The sequence below is a fragment of the Oncorhynchus masou genome, chromosome 8 (genome assembly GCF_036934945.1).
Source record: "Oncorhynchus masou masou isolate Uvic2021 chromosome 8, UVic_Omas_1.1, whole genome shotgun sequence".
NCBI classification, from domain to species: Eukaryota; Metazoa; Chordata; class Actinopteri; order Salmoniformes; family Salmonidae; genus Oncorhynchus; species Oncorhynchus masou.
In genome coordinates, this window is record NC_088219.1 from 20,190,881 (window position 1) to 20,208,452 (window position 17,572).

Below are 17,572 nucleotides of genomic sequence, written 5' to 3' on the forward strand. Positions count from 1 at the left end.
TAGAAGCTAGTGCTCTGGCTGGAATCCATGCAACACTGGAAAAGTTGTGTGAGAAGGTAGCAGGGCTGAGGGGGGAGTTTGGAGTTTAGCGAGAGTGAAATTCTCACGTTCCAATGAGAGAACAAGGCACTCACAGCAAAGGTAAAAATCGACGATTCTAAAATGGATTGTCTACTCAGGGAAAACAGGGTGATCAGGGAGTCGCTGCTAGACATACAAAGTCGTAGAATGTGTGAAAATCTAATATTTCTGTGATTCCTGAGGACGCATCCAATAATCCAGAGGGAGCGATCAGAGAATTCATGCAATCCGCCTTGAAACTTGCTCTAGAGACTGTAAACAAAGTGGCTTTCCACTGTGTACACAGACTTGGAGCTCAGAGCGACAAGATCAAGTGTCCCCAACCAATCATCGCAAAATTTGAACAATACCAACAAAAGGAGCTGATCAAAAGCAGGCGAAGGGAGCTTTTAAAGGGACCAAATTCGGGCTCAATGACCAATTTCCACAGGAGATAAATGAACGTCGCAAGAGACTAAATCCTGTACAGAGGCAACAGAGGGAGAGGGGTAAGCGTGCCTTTCTCATTGTGGACAAACTCTTTATAGATGGACAGCTATTCCGAGACAGCTCCATAACATCATGGTTTTACTAAATTCTACAGGGACTTCAGGTTATGAAAAAAAGATTGGAACTGTAAAAATATCTGAACACTATGAAGTGGATATGAACACACACATACTGAGTCGCGGACTAATACATACACATACACACTTGATCTCGCACTCTTCTCTCACTCTCTCTTTCTCTCTTTTCTCTTCTCTTCTCTCCCTCTCACCTCTCTCTCTATTGTCGAGAACTGTTCTATAATTTTACATGTTTCTTGTTTGTTTATCTTTTCTATGTCTTTGTCTACATGTTTATATATGTTTATAACAAGCAAGGGGGCGATATCAGAATAGGGACATTGGGGAATAATAACATATTGTACGGGACACATTTTTACTGTAGTGAAGCCGTCTCTATAGCAATGCAATGTCTCTTTCATGGTCATGTGAAACGTCAATTGCTATGGAAATGCTGGGATGTGTTTTTTAATTATGTTAAAAGTAATTATGAATCAACTATGATTGTGATATGATATGAATTACAATTATAATCATTAATATTAAGGCTATACACACTACATGTTACACACATAGACACTTAACCATGCAAATTGGCGGGATTAGTATTTATTTGGACGTCACACATTACAGTCTTACACTTATACAGACAACGTACACAGTCTCACTAAATCACATCCAATATCATACACTTACTCAGGTTTACAACACACAAAATATCTTGTCTCAATGTTCAAACATCTGTGGCATTGGCTCACAGGTAAACAGGCAAGGGAATAAAACATATATTGCTAGAAACTATTTCTTCAATCCTAAATATCAGATGTTTGAAAGCTCTAGTTTTGACCATCATAATACCTCTGATGGCAGTAACTTTACAAGCACTAATTATGGTGAATTTAGACTGAGAATAGTATCTAGTTATGGTAAGGGGTGAAATAAGTAGAGCCAGTTATAATTGTGCAGTTTAGCAGATTGTAAAAAAAGAAGATCAGTCTTTACGTGGCTAAAGGAAAAGGAATATAACATGCAGTTGAAGTCGGAAGTTTACATACACTTAGGTTGGAGTCATTAAAACTCGCTTTTCAACCACTCCACAAATTTCTTGTTACCAAACGGTTAGGACATCTACTTTGTGCATGACACAAGTAATTTTTACACAATATTATTTCACTTATAATTCACTCTATCACAATTCCAGTGGGTCAGAAGTTTACATACACAAAGTTGACTGTGCCTTTTAACAGCTTGGAAAATTCCAGAAAATGATGTCATGGCTTTAGAAGCTCCTGATAGGCTAATTGTTTTTAAAATAAAAAAATTCACCTTTATTTAAGCCAGTTTAGAACAAGTTCTCATTTACAATTGCGACCTGGCCAAGATAAAGCAAAGCAGTTTGACACATACAACAACACAGAAAACAAACATACATTCAATAATACAGTAGAAAATTAGTCAAAATACGATTTGAGCAAATGAGGTGAGATAAGTAAAGTAAATACAATATAGCAAGTAAAACACTGGAATGGTAGATTTGCAGTGGAAGAACGTGCGAAGTACAAATAGAAATAATGGGGTGCAAAGGATTAAAATAAATAAATGGAGTAGGGGAAAGGGTAGTTGTTTGTGCAAAATTATAGGTGGGCTATGTACAGGTGCAGTCATCTGTGAGCTGCTCTGACAGTTGGTGCTTAAAGCTAGTGAGGGAGATAAGTGTTTCCAGTTTCAGAGATTTTTGTAGTTCGTTCCAGTCATTGGCAGCAGAGAACTGGAAGGAGAGGCGGCCAAAGGAAGAAATGGTTTTGGGGTGACCAGAGAGATATACCTGCTGGAGCGCCTGCTACAGGTGGGTGCTGCGTGAACAGCGAGCTGCGGTAGGGGGGGACTTTACCCAGCAGGGTCTTGTAGATGACCTGGAGCCAGTGGGTTTGGCGACGAGTATGAAGCGAGGGCCAGCCAACGAGAGCATACAGGTCGCAGTTGTGGGTAGTATATGGTGCTTTGGTGACAAAACGGATGGCACTGTGATAGACTGCATCAATTTATTGAGTAGGGTATTGGAGGATATTTTGTAAATGACATCACCGAAGTCGAGGATTGGTAGGATGGTCAGTTTTACGAGGGTATGTTTGGCAGCATGAGTGAAGGATGCTTTGTTGCGAAATAGGAAGCCAATTCTAGATGTAACTTTGGATTGGAGATGTTTGATGTGAGTCTGGAAGGAGAGTTTACAGTCTAACCAGACACCTAGGTATTTGTAGTTGTCCACAGAATACTTATTTTCCACCATAATTTGCAAATAAATTCATTAAAAATCCTACAATGTGATTTTCTGGATTTTTTTTCTTCTAATTTTGTCTGTCATAGTTGAAGTGTACCTATGATGAAAATGACAAGCCTCTCTCATCATTTTAAGTGGGAGAACTTGCACAATTGGTGGCTGACTAAATACTTTTTTGCCCCACTGTAGGTCTGTAGCAGTTTGGGTCAAGAGTGTCCCCAAATTTAAAGAGGGGGATGACCGCAGCTGCTTTCCAATCTTTGGGAATCTCAGACGACACGAAAGAGAGGTTGAACAGGCTAGTAATAGGGGTTGCAACAATTTCGGCAGATAAATTTAGAAAGAAAGGATCCAGATTGTCTAGCCTGGCGGATTTGTAGGGGTCCAGATTTTGCAGCTCTTTCAGAACATCAGCTGACTGGATTTGGGAGAAGGAGAAATGGGGAAGGCTTGGGCGAGTTGCTGTGGGGGGTACAGTGCTGTTGACCGGGGTAGGGGTAGCCAGGTGGAAAGCATGGCCAGCCGTAGAAAAACGGTTATTGAAATTCTCAAATATAGTTGAGTTATTGGTGGTGACAGAGTTTCCTATCCTCAGTGCAGTGGGCAGCTGGGATGAGGTGTTCTTATTCTCCATGGACTTTACGGTGTCCCAGAACCTTTTTGAGTTTGTGTTGCAGGAAGCAAATTTCTGCTTGAAAAAGCTAGCCTTGGCTTTTCTAACAGCCTGTGTATATTGGTTTCTATCTTCCCTGAAAAGGTGCATATCACAGGGTCTGTTCGATGCTAATTCGGAACACCATAGGATGTTTTTGTGTTGGTTAAGGGCAGTCAGGTCTGGAGAGAACCAAGGGCTATATCTGTTCCCGGTTCTAAATTTCTTGAATAGGGCATGCTTATTTAAGATGATGAGGATGGCATTTAAAAAAAAACAGGCATCCTCTATTGACGGGCTGAGGTCAATATCCTTCTAGGACACCCAGGCCAGGTTGATTAGAAAGGCCTGTTCAGTGAAGTGTTTCAGGGAGCGTTTGACAGTGATGAGTGAAGGTCGCTTGATCGCTGACCCATTACGGATGCAGGCAATGAGGCAGTGATCGCTGAGATCTTGGTTGGAAACAGCAGAGGTGTATTTAGATGGCAAGTTGGTTAGGATGATATCTATGAGGGTGCCCATGTTTACGGCTTTGGGGTGGTACCTGGTAGGTTAATTGATCATTTGTGTGAGATTGAGAGCATCAAGCTTAGATTGTAGGATGGCTGGGGTGTTAAGCGTGTTCCAGTTTAGGTCACCTAGCAGCACGAGCTCTGAACATAGATGGGGGGCAATCAGTTCACATATGGTGTCCAGAGCACAGCTGGGGGCAGAGGGTGGTCTATAGCAGGCGGCAACGGTGAGAGACTTGTTTTTGGAGAGGTGGATTTTTAAAAGTAGAAGTTCAAATTGTTTGGGTACAGACCTGGATAGTAGGACAGAACTCTGCAGGCTATCTCTGCAGTAGATTGCAACACCGCCGATGGAGATCTCAGAGTTTTTGGTGGTCTTCCTAAGCCAGGATTCAGACATGGCTAGGACATCCGGGTTGGCAGAGTGTGCTAAAGCAGTGAATAAAACAAACTTAGGGAGGAGGCTTCTAATGTTAACATGCATGAAACCAAGGCTATTATGGTTACATAAGTCATCAAAAAAGAGCACCTGGGGAATGTGAGTGGAGCTAGGAACTGCAGGGCCTGGAATCACCTCTACATCACCAGAGGAACAGAGGAGGAGTAGGAAAAGGGTACAGCTAAGCTATGAGAATTGGTCGTCTGGGACATCTGGAACAGAGAGTAAAAGGAGGTTTCTGGGGGCGATAAAATAGCTTCAAGGTATAATGTACAGACAAAGGTATGATAGGATGTGAATACAGTGGAAGTAAACCTAGGCATTGAGTGATGATGAGAGAGATATTGTCTCTAGAAACATCATTGAAACCAGGTGATGTCCTTGCATGTGTGGGTGGTGGAACTGAAAGGTTTTTCTGAAACCTCTCTGTTCCATTGCATGCCTTCCCTCCATTTAAAGGGATATCAACCAGATTCCTTTCCCCATGGCTTCCACATGGTGTGACCAGTCTTTAGACATAGTTTCAGGCTTTTATGAGCGAGAATGATCACATCGCGTCAGTGGATAGCTGGATAAGATTTTTGCATGCGCGAGCAGCTTGGAGCAGACCTTTTCTCTCTCTCTCCTATTGAAAAAGCTACCGTCCGTCCGGTTGAAATATTATCGATTATTTATTGTAAAAACAACTGAGGCTTGATTATAAAAACGTTTGACATGTTTCTACGAACTTTACTGATACTATTTGGAATCTTCGTCTGCCCGTCGTGACCTGCGTGAGACTGTGGATGACTGAACAAAACACGCCAACCAAATGGAGGTTTTTGGATATAAAAATAATCTTTATGGAACAAAACAAACAGTTATTGTGTAACTGGGAGTCTTGTGAGGGCAAACATCCAAAGATCATCAAAGGTAAGTGATTGATTGGTCACGAAAGTCAGAAAAGCAATCTACTTTGCTGCTAGCTGTTTGTAATGTTTTGTCTGCTGAGAGAGCTGTCCTAACATAAACGTTTGGTTTGCTTTCGCTGTAAAGCTTTTTTTTATTTATCTGACATGCCAGGTGGATTAACAACAAGCTAAGCTTTGTTTTGGTATATTGCACTTGTGATTTTATGAAAATTAAATATTTTTTTGTAATTTAATTTGAATTTGGCGCTCTGCAATTTAGCGGATGTTGACAAAAATTATCCCGCTAAAGGGTGTTTTTTTACATGGACGATACATTGGAGATAATATACAACAACTTCTAGAAATAATAGAACTGTCACGTTCTGACCTTTATTTCTATTGTTTTGACATTATTTAGTATGGTCAGGGCGTGAGTTGGGGTGGGCAGTCTACGTTTGTTTTTCTATGATTTTGGGATTTCTATGTTTCGGCATAGTATGGTTCTCAATCAGAGGCAGGTGTCATTAGTTGTCTCTGATTGAGAATCATACTTAGATAGCCTGGGTTTCACTGTTTGTTTGTGGATGATTGTCTATGTTAGTTGCTTGTGTCAGCACAGTGCTTATGATAGCTTCACGGTCGTTATTTGTTTATTGGTTTTGTACAGTTTACTTCGTGTTTTTTGTCATCTATTATATTATGCATTTACACGATGCTGCACTTTGGTCCGCTTCTTACGACGGTCGTGACAAGAACGTCATGAAACATCTAAGAAGCCAGGCCTGGCATTTACGGATTTTGAAAAGGCATTTGATAAAGTAAGACTGGATTTTATTTATAAATGGCAATTTTGGTGATTCTCTTATAAAATGGGTAAAAGTAATATATAGCAACACCAGGTGTAATATAGTAAATAACAGCTACTTCTCTGGGAGTTTTGAATTTTCAAGAGGAGTTAAACAAGGGTGTGCGCTGTCACCATATCTATTCGTTATGTTCAGTGAAATGCTAGCTATTAAAATTAGATCCAATAACAACATTAGAGGATTAGAAATCCAAGGCTTAAAAACAAAGGTGTCCATGTATGCCGATGACTCAAGTCCACAAGCTAGATCCCTGCAATGTCTCATTGAAGATCTAGATAACTTTTATGGACTCTCTGGACTAAAACCTAATTATGATTAAGTTTACAATATTACGTATTGGATCTTTAAAAAATACTAATTTTACATTACCCTGCAGTTTACCTATAAAATGGTCTGACTTGGTATTCATATCACAAAATATATAAATAAGCTCTCCACAATGAATTTCAATAGAAAAATAGACAAGATCCTGCAACCATGGAGAGGTAAATACCTGTCTATTTATGGAAAAAATGACCCTGATTAACTCCTTAGTCATATCTCAGTTTACTCACTGCCTACTCCTGATGATTCGTTTTTCAAATCATATGAGCAAAAAATATGTATCTTCATCTCGTAGAAGCTAAACCAGACAAAATAAAGCGTGCCTATCTATATACTGTAATGAATATGAATTGGGTGGGTTGAGATGATTAAATAATAAAGCACTAACTTCTCTCTAAAAGCTTCACTTATTCAAATGTTTGACTTGAACTCTAAATGGTTCTCAAGTAAATTACTATGAAAAGCTCATCCATAGTTTAAAAATGGCCTTTTTGCCTTTGTGCAGATTGCCATGTCTCATTTTCGATTAATTGAAAATGATACTTTTTTCAAAGTATCTCTCTTTAAAAAAAGCATTGCAGAGATGGCTACAATTTCTATTTCATCCCCCTGAAAAGATAGAACAAATATTACAACAAATATTATGGCTGAACTCAAATGTGCTTGTTATGGGAAAGATGTTTGAAAAGGGTATTTTATCATTTTTTAAATGATATTGTAAATTGGAATGGATATGCCTTTTATGGAGTTATCAAAATTGTACAGGAAGGTCTGCTCAATCCAAGAGTACAACCAATAGATTATAGCAGGTGGCAGCTGGAGGAGGTAGGGAACAGGTCTGTCTGCCCAGTATAAAGAATCAAAACTGACGGAGGAATAAAAATAGCATAAATTGGAAAGTATACCAGTTTCATTTGAGGACCAGTATGTTGACAACTGTGCCATAGAGATTGCAAAATAGTTGGTAAGAGATTTTTGATGTACCGATTCCATGGTACAGGGTGCATGAGTTGATGTATAAAATGACGCAAGATTCAAGACTTTGTGCTTTTCAGCTAAAATGATTATGTAGAAATCTTGCCACCAACAATATGTTGAATATTTGGGGCATAAAATCATCGAAGATCAGCAGATTTTGTTGTGAGGATACAGAATCAATAGACAATTTATTTTGGTATTGCCCTCAGGTAGCCTTTCTCAGGTTCAGGAAGGGCTAAAAATGCATAACATTGATAGAAAATTGACCCTAGCAATAGTACTGAGATCTGGAGAGACTGGGTCAGTCAATTATCTTCAAATCGCAATCTATGGATTCTATTGGATTAAATAGATTGAAATTGTACGTTAAACATCACAGCATAGTTGAAAGATATATGTTTAGAAATCCGAAGAGGGTGGCCTACAGAGATAGGTGCGATGGGCTGAGGGAATCTGAGGGTTGGGATGTGGAATTGGAGACAAGTGGGACTGGAGTTGCTGGGCAGGAGACAGAATGATGGTCAAAGATGTGGTCAAAATGTAAAAAATAAAGTAAAATAAAACATAATAAAAAGTAAGTTTGAATGACACTCATGGGCAGTGTTTTTACATGCATATACAGTGCCATGCGAAAGTATTCAGCCCCCTTGAACTTTGCGACCTTTTGCCACATTTCAGGCTTCAAACATAAAGATATAAAACTGTATTTTTTTGTGAAGAATCAGCAACAAGTGGGACACAATCATGAACTGGAACGACATTTATTGGATATTTCAAACTTTTTTAACAAATCAAAAACTGAAAAATTGGGCGTGCAAAATTATTCAGCCCCCTTAAGTTAATACTTTGTAGCCCCACCTTTTGCTGCGATTACAGATGTAAGTCGCTTGGGGTATGTCTATATCAGTTTTGCATATCGAGAGACTGAATTTTTTTTCCCATTCCTCCTTGCAAAACAGCTCGAGCTCAGTGAGGTTGGATGGAGAACATTTGTGAACAGCAGTTTTCAGTTCTTTCCGCAGATTCTCGATTGGATTCAGGTCTGGACTTTGACTTGGCCATTCTGACACCTGGATATGTTAATTTTTGAACCATTCCATTGTAGATTTTGCTTTATGTTTTGGATCATTGTCTTGTTGGAAGACAAATCTCCGTCCCAGTCTCAGGTCTTTTGCAGACTCCATGGTTCTTTTCCAGAATGGTCCTGAATCCATCTTCCCATCAGTTTTAACCATCTTCCCTGTCCCTGCTGAAGAAAAGCAGGCCCAAACCATGATGCCCACCAACATGTTTGACAGTGGGGATGGTGTGTTCATGGTGATGAGCTGTGTTGCTTTTAGAAACATTTTCGCATTGTTGACAAAAAGTTCAATTTTGGTTTCATCTGACCAGAGCACCTTCTTCCACATGTTTGGTGTGTCTCCCAGGTGGCTTGTGGCAAACTTTAAATTACACTTTTTATGGATATCTTTAAGAAATGGCTTTCTTCTTGCCACTCTTCCATAAAGGCCAGATTTGTGCAATATACGACTGATTGTTGTCCTATGGACAGAGTCTCCCACCTCAGCTGTAGATCTCTGCAGTTCATCCAGAGTGATCATGGGCCTCTTGGCTGCATCTCTGAACAGTCTTCTCCTTGTATGAGCTGAAAGTTTAGAGGGACCAGGTCTTGGTAGATTTGCAGTGGTCTGATACTCCTTCCATTTCAATATTATCGCTTGCACAGTGCTCCTTGGGATGTTTAAAGCTTGGGAAATCTTTTTGTAACCAAATCCGGCTTTAGATTTCTTCACAACAGTATCTCAGACCTGCCTGGTGTGTTCCTTGTTCTTCATGATGCTCTCTGCGCTTTTAACGGACCTCTGAGACTATCACAGTGCAGGTGCATTTATACGGAGACTTGATTACACACTGGTGGATTGTATTTATCATCATTAGTCATTTAGGTCAACATTGGATCATTCAGAGATCCTCACTGAACTTCTGGAGAGAGTTTGCTGCACTGAAAGTAAAGGGGCTGAATAATTTTGCACGCCCAATTTTTCAGTTTTTGATTTGTTAAAAAAGTTTGAAATAGCCAATAAATATCGTTCAACTTCATGATTGTGTCCCACTTGTTGTTGATTCTTCACAAAAAATACAGTTTTATATCTTTATGTTTGAAGCCTGAAATGTGTCAAAAGGTCGCAAAGTTCAAGGGGGCCGAAAACTTTCGCAAGGCACTGTACATACACTTTCATTCAAATACACACATACACGGACACACACATATGTAATTAGTGCCAGACATACACTCAAATATATACAGTTGGCCTTACTCTTATGATTTTAGTTGTCCTTGTCTTTTTTTTTTGCATTGTTGTTTTCTGTTTTCTTTTGTGTTTTTCTTTTTTCTCATGAGTTCATTTTCTTGGTTGTTGGTGCATTGGGGTGGGGGGTTCTTGGGTGTGGGGAATGGAATTAATTCTATTTTTTATTATTTTCTTTTTTTTAAAGAATATTGGTGTGGGGTGACTGTGGGATGGGTCTCGAATGGTTGAAGGACAGCTATGAGGAACTGTGGGGGGGGGGTTCTTGGAGGGTTCGCAGTCCCGTTTTTTGGGGGGAGCCTTGTGGGAGATCTTTCAATGTGCCCCTGAGCAGGGCGTTGACCCTGGATGCTTCTGTGTGTTGCTCTGAATGGGAGTCTGTTAGATGACTGGTGTGATGTATTTGTTGAGCGGCTTCACTGCAAGTATTTTGTATGTTTTGGATATTCAATAAAAAAAATAAAAATAAAAAAATGTGTTCTTAATGTTTTATACACTTCAGTGCTTTTGTGTATTTGTGTAGTGGTTGTTGTGTGTGTTGGTTAATAGTGTTTGTGTATGGTTTGTGCTTGTATGAGTAATTGTTATTGTGTTTGTAAATATAAATCACTGTGTTATGTGGTGTTTGTGTTCAGGCATTTGGACGTTTGTTTGTGTGTGTGTGTGTGTGTGTATGCGTGATAGAGAGATAGAGGGAGGGAGAAGGAAAGGCGGGGAGAGAGAGAGAGAGAGAAGGAAAGGCGGAGAGAGAGCGAGAGAGAGACCTTTCCTGATAAATGGCTGTGTAGTCCATTCGTCACCTGTGAGGGCAGCATTGAGATGCAGGACAACACAGCCAGCCAGATAGCATCATCTCCATCACAATGGGGGAGAAAGAACAGGAGAGAGAAGAGAAGAGTAATCGGGCAAAACTGCAGGGATAGAGAAAGAAGGGATGAGGTAGAGAGAAATGGAATGGAATGGTACAGGGGCAGACATGTTGCCATCCAGGCAATTAAGTGCACTTAGCTAGAAGTAATACTGTCTGCAGGCAGGGTTCCTTCTTTCTATTCATTTATCATTAGTCCAGCACCAAGGCTCTCTGCTAAGATAGTAAGTACTAAGTAAGAGATGTAGACTTGCCTGCAGCACCAGTGACAGCCATTGTTCTAGTCATTGTGATAGTCTTAGGTAAATTCCACAGTCCTGATACATTTGTCAGCAATGCTCTTTGTTCACAACACACACACACACACACACACACACACACACACACACACACACACACACACACACACACACACACACACACACACACACACACACACACACACACACACACACACACACACACACACACACACACACACACAACACAAACACTTAAAAACCCAATACATATGCAGAGAAGTACACCCTTTTTTATGAAACAGAAACATCACAAGTACAATATCTCTCTATCTTTCTCCCGCTCTCAATCTCCCTCCGCTTTCTCTCTCCCATAAACGGGACATTGAGCAGGGGATGACAAATGGAGGAATAAAGGGATGAGAGGTCGATGCGTGGTCACAGCTGCCACTCCCCTCCCACGTGAATCACATCAACAGATTCTCCACATGTCAACCAACCCAGAGATGGCTGTACAGTAGATTAGCCAGTAGACATCACTACACATCGCCTAGACCCCACCCACCTAGACCCCACCCACTGCTCAGTTGTCGCACACACATCATACCAGGCTGTGGCATCATAAACCACTAAAGAAGGGCCATGTGGTGGTTAAGCCCTTAGATCACAATATCTACTAAGCTAACATATATAATTGTTTTAAGACGGTCATAAAATTTATAATTTAGCCATTTTATTTTGAATTTTAGGACCCTGTAGTTATATAAAGCATTTATATAAAAACTTGGCCTTTACTGCTATAGCCCTTAGAAACGCATTGAATAACACATTTGTACATGGCAAAACAGACAGTCCAAAAGGAAGGTTTTGAAGTGCCTGTCCTATATATGAACGATATAAGAAAACTGAAGAAGTTTGGTCACCTTATTCGTGGAACTTTTTACCTCCGATGCATGTTCTGCCATTTTTACAGCCCGTTACCTTCAGATGACTCCCCTGAAACTTGTGTGTGTCGTGGAACAAAACAACTGATAGTCTCATCTTTTGATGGTGGTGACTTACTCGTTTGTAGCTCTAATGGTTTGGGTTTTACAGACATTGTTGTGACGATTTTCCTGTTCAGATCCTCTTGTGTAGACCGGGGAGCTATTCAATATTCAAAATGGCTTAACTGTGTGACATAAGGGTGCATCAAACGACTCTAGGGGTTAAAAGTGCATCCATGCATTATTGACTTATGTAATGTGCCATGTCACAGAACATCTGCACCTGGTTCTAAAGGCATCAACAACATGTGCAGGTGTCCCCCCCTGCACACTTCGAAACACACACACTCGCACACCCATACTCTCTCTCTCTCTCACACACACACACACACACACACACACACACACACACACACACACACACACACACACACACACACACACACACACACACACACAGCCAGAGGAAAGACCCATTAGGAGAGTCAGTGAAAGTTACGATCTGCAGGGGGTTGCTGCTGCAGTGTCAATGCAGCAGCATGGAAAGATGGCGGGATTACTGCAGATAGGCAGATTTCACAGCATATTCTAGGACTTTTCTTAATTGGATTTGCTCAACTCCTGTGTCCTCTCTACTCCATCCTCTCTTTCCTATTTTTGAAAAATGTCAAAGGTAATCGGGGAGAGCCGGCGAGGAGAGAGAATGTGGACGAAAATGTGCTTGTATGAAATCAGGTAATTGAAGTTTACATTGGTGTAGCCCAAAATAAATGTGTAAAGTGATAAAAGCTAATTAATTAGTTGTGTAAAAACATTTTCTAGCTAAAAGTATAAGTAGCATATTGTCTTTTAAAGTATGCATGCTTTTCTCCTCTGACAAAACAAAAGCTGGTTTAAAAACTCTTCCGCGAAAGACATAGGATACAGAGGTAGGATACACATAGGATACACATACACATGACTATCCTCGATGAAAGATGGCTATCGAGGAGGACACTCTTCCGTTCACCTACTAACGAATTGACACTCTCCTCGACCACGACCAATTATCGGTTTCCGGGTCACAGAGGATGGAGGAGACAGGGAAAGGTAAAAGGCCCTATATTACCAAGGGACTGCTGGGGTTGATCAACAAACACAGGCAGGACTGCCTAATGTGTCACTACAACGCCTGGTGGCAATACAGAAGACTACGCCAAGGAAACAGTACCTCAATTTTTAGCTAGGGAATGGGCATTTGAATAATTTCACTATTCGAACAGTATCATACATTTTTGATGGATATCTAGATATTCAAAATACATATGTTTTTTTAGGTACTGTTTTAACGTGAGCACTGCTGTGCAAGAGAGAGAGGCTGGCGCTCTATTGCTGCAGCAGCGGAGGGGCTGGTGTGTGTGAGATGGGAGAAGCAGACAGAGGGAGAGATGCAGTAGCCAAGGCAACTTATCATCCCATACAGAATAACAGTGCCTGTCTTGACTCTTTGATTGGCAAACATAAACAACAAGCTACACATGTGAAGGCTACCAGGCAGCTACCAGTCTTTTAATGGGGCGCATAAAAACTCCATAGAAAAGTTTGTTGTTTTATTACATTTATAATATTAAATGTCATCATATATCGTTGTATGTAATAATGTCACATTGATGTTTTAACTTAATTTAGAAACAGCTTTTTCAGTGTTAAAATAGGCCTCAAATTAAAAGTGGGACAGAACTCCCACACTATGAACATGTATGAATGGACCCAACTGCATGGCTGGAGAAGAGGTACCAGTTACACCAATTGATCTGAAAGGTTGTGTAAACATTGTTAGGTGTAGCTTGTAGCTGCCTGGTGCTAGCAGCCTGGTCTGAGTCCTTGGCTTGATTATTGTTCCAGGTGAACAGAGCAGAGCAGCGTAGCATAAGGTGGTGTTAGGAGTTAAGCGTCCTGGAGCTGGTAGATAGATGTAATCAGACACAAGGGCTGGCTGAGGGAGAAGGAGGTAGAGGAGGAGAGAGGGGGAGGGGAAGGTAGGGATACTGCTTTGCATGATAAAGAGGTTCTACCCCTCCTCAGGATTCTCTGCACGGACGCTGGATATTACCTCTCTCGCAGGATTTCATTAGAATTCATTCTGGCTGGAGATGCAGGGGAAGGAACCCGCCTGAGTCAGTCAATAAGTCACCAGTGAAGGATGAGATTTTGATTCCATTTTATACTTTAGTCCAAGCACTCATCTTTAAATGAAAATGTCCCTCTTCTGCACTTAAAAAGGGTGACCCTCCCTGTCAGGTTCCACACACATATTTACTCAACTGGTTTTTAAGGTAGGGCTCAAAGGTAGAGGCTAAATCAGTGTAGGTTTGAAGGTCACGTCATGGGGAGTCCTCTACCATCCTGCAAAGATAGATAGTGGGTTACCTTGAGGCTGAGTCATGGATTAAAGGTATGGTAATTACAGAAAGTAGGCTGTGTGAGTTAGATATACTGTAGCAGACATGGTAGCTGAGTTGGGGGTTATCGGGATAATTAGTTCAGGGGTTTAGCAGTCGGTTATGATCAGGGTAATTCCTCTCTGCTGACATCTTGCCAGGAATCCTCAGGAGACGCCTGGCTACAACATGCTGTTAGATAGATGTTATGATGAGGAAGTGGGTTATCATAAGGATCATTCCACATAATTCATCAAGGATTATCAACATGGTAATGTTCAGAAATCGCCTTGTGGGTTTTTCTGATGGTATAATTTCCGAGGACGAAGGTTGTTACCATGAGGGTCATTTCAGAATTTAAGGTAATCTATGTCTTAGTGATGGGTTATAATGCCTGGTGATGATCAGAGGTTTAGTTTTGGGTTATGGGGACACATAGGTCAGTGGTAGGGTCCTGGGTTATGGTGATTGGAGACTCATTGAAAATGCCTTCGTGCACTGCTTTCCCCTGCAGGTCCAGGGGAGCAGGCCTCTCTCCAGCCTGATTAATAATGAATGAAGCAGATCATCTATTGATCTCCTCTGGTGTGTGTGAGTGCAGCTGAAGATATCAGACTTGTCAGAAGATCTATAAATAACTCTGTGATGTAGAGGTGGAATGTACCTGTAGGTAAGCAGGTCTGGGATGGTACAAGGGTACGATAGAGAACAGGGGTGGGGCTGGTGTGGTCTGGAGGTACGATAGAGAACAGGCGTGGGGCTGGGGTGGTCTGGAGGTATGATAGAGAACAGGCGTGGGGCTGGTGTGGTCTGGAGGTACGATAGAGAACAGGCGTGGGGCTGGGGTGGTCTGGAGGTACGATAGAGAACAGGCGTGGGGCTGGTGTGGTCTGGAGGTACGATAGAGAGCAGGGGTGGGGCTGGGGTGGTCTGGAGGTACGATAGAGAGCAGGCGTGGGGCTGGGGTGGTATCGGGGATACGACAGAAAAGGTGGTACCGAGGGTACGATAGAGAATAGGGGTGGGGCTGAGGTGGTACCGGGGGTACGATAGAGAATAGGGGTGGGGCTGAGGTGGTACCGGGGGTACGATAGAGAATAGTGGTGGGGCTGAGGTGGTACCGGGGGTACGATAGAGAATAGGGGTGGGGCTGTGGTGGTCTGGAGGTACGATAGAGAATAGGGGTGGGGCTGAGGTGGTACCGGGGGTACGATAGAGAATAGGGGTGGGGCTGAGGTGGTACCGGGGGTACGATAGAGAATAGGGGTGGGGCTGGGGTGGTACCGGGGGTACGATAGAGAATAGGGGTGGGGCTGGGGTGGTACCGGGGGTACGACAGAAAAGGTGGTACCGGGGGTACGATAGAGAATAGGGGTGGGGCTGAGGTGGTACCGGGGTACGACAGAAAAGGTGGTACCGGGGGTACGATAGAGAATAGGGGTGGGGCTGAGGTGGTACCGGGGGTACGATAGAGAATAGGGGTGCGGCTGAGGTGGTACCGGGGGTACGACAGAAAAGGTGGTACCGGGGGTACGATAGAGAATAGGGGTGGGGCTGAGGTGGTCTGGAGGTACGATAGAGAATAGGGGTGCGGCTGAGGTGGTCTGGAGGTACGATAGAGAATAGGGGTGGGGCTGTGGTGGTACCGGGGGTACGATAGAGAATAGGGGTGGGGCTGTGGTGGTCTGGAGGTACGATAGAGAATAGGGGTGGGGCTGTGGTGGTACCGGGGGTACGATAGATAATAGGGGTGGGGCTGGGGTGGTCTGGAGGTACGATAGAGAATAGGGGTGGGGCTGTGGAGGTACCGGGGTACGATAGAGAATAGGGGTGGGGCTGAGGTGGTACCGGGGTGATAGAGAATAGGGGTGGGGCTGTGGTGGTCTGGAGGTACGATAGAGAATAGGGGTGGGGCTGAGGTGGTACCGGGGGTACGATAGAGAATAGGGGTGGGGCTGTGGTGGTCTGGAGGTACGATAGAGAATAGGGGTGCGGCTGAGGTGGTCTGGAGGTACGATAGAGAATAGGGGTGGGGCTGTGGTGGTCTGGAGGTACGATAGAGAATAGGGGTGGGGCTGGGGTGGTACCGGGGGTACGATAGAGAATAGGGGTGGGGCTGTGGTGGTCTGGAGGTACGATAGAGAATAGGGGTGGGGCTGTGGTGGTACCGGGGGTACGATAGAGAATAGGGGTGGGGCTGGGGTGGTCTGGAGGTACGATAGAGAATAGGGGTGGGGCTGTGGTGGTACCGGGGGTACGATAGAGAATAGGGGTGGGGCTGAGGTGGTACCGGGGGTACGATAGAGAATAGGGGTGGGGCTGTGGTGGTCTGGAGGTACGATAGAGAATAGGGGTGGGGCTGTGGTGGTCTGGAGGTACGATAGAGAATAGGGGTGGGGCTGAGGTGGTACCGGGGGTACGATAGAGAATAGGGGTGGGGCTGAGGTGGTACCGGGGATACGATAGAGAATAGGGGGGCTGGGGTGGTACCAGGGGTATGACAGAGAAGAGGTGGGGGCTGAGGTGGTACCGGGGGTACGATAGAGAATAGGGGGGGGGCTGGGGTGGTACCAGGGGTATGACAGAGAAGAGGTGTGGGGCTGAGGTGGTACCGTGGGTACGATAGAGAAGAGGTGTGGGGCTGAGGTGGTACCAGGGGTACGACAGAGATTAGGGGTGAGGGTGGGTGGGCAAGGGTATGGTACCACTCGTAGATACAGCATGTGATTGGCTTTCCCAGACATGCATGCCACAGCACCTTGAAGGTGAGAGGTGATGATCTGTGAATGTGTGACCATGGAGCTCCTTCATCCCTGACGAGTCCTCCATCTCCACCAATCTCCCTAAGTCTCAGAGAAAGTATCCAGTCAGCTGTTTCTGCCCTGCTGCTCTCACTAAATCAATCGTGCAGATTGGGTTTGCTCTCTGACAGGGGAAGGACCCTGATGGTGACTAAGAGAGATGTATACCTGTCGCTAGTGGTTACAATCACCAGGAAACATTCTGCAGGGTTTAATGGTCCTTATGTTAGTGTTAGAGGTAGGTGGGTTAAGCACTGGTGTGGGTACTGGGGATATGTGCTAACAGCCAATAACTGGTGTTCTAACTGTTTGAAAGATTTAACTTTGGAAGCCGTGGGTGCTGCTGTGTGTTCACTGTCACCTAGTAGGACAGTGTGAATG

The 17,572-nt window shown here is 43.2% G+C and overlaps 1 protein-coding gene across 3 annotated transcripts in view; it reads left to right on the top strand.

The window, feature by feature from the left end:
• LOC135544348 (fibroblast growth factor 11-like) overlaps positions 1 to 17,572 on the top strand; it is a 90,768-nt gene that overhangs the window by 63,734 nt on the left and 9,462 nt on the right. The gene's annotated exons all lie outside the window — the stretch shown is intronic.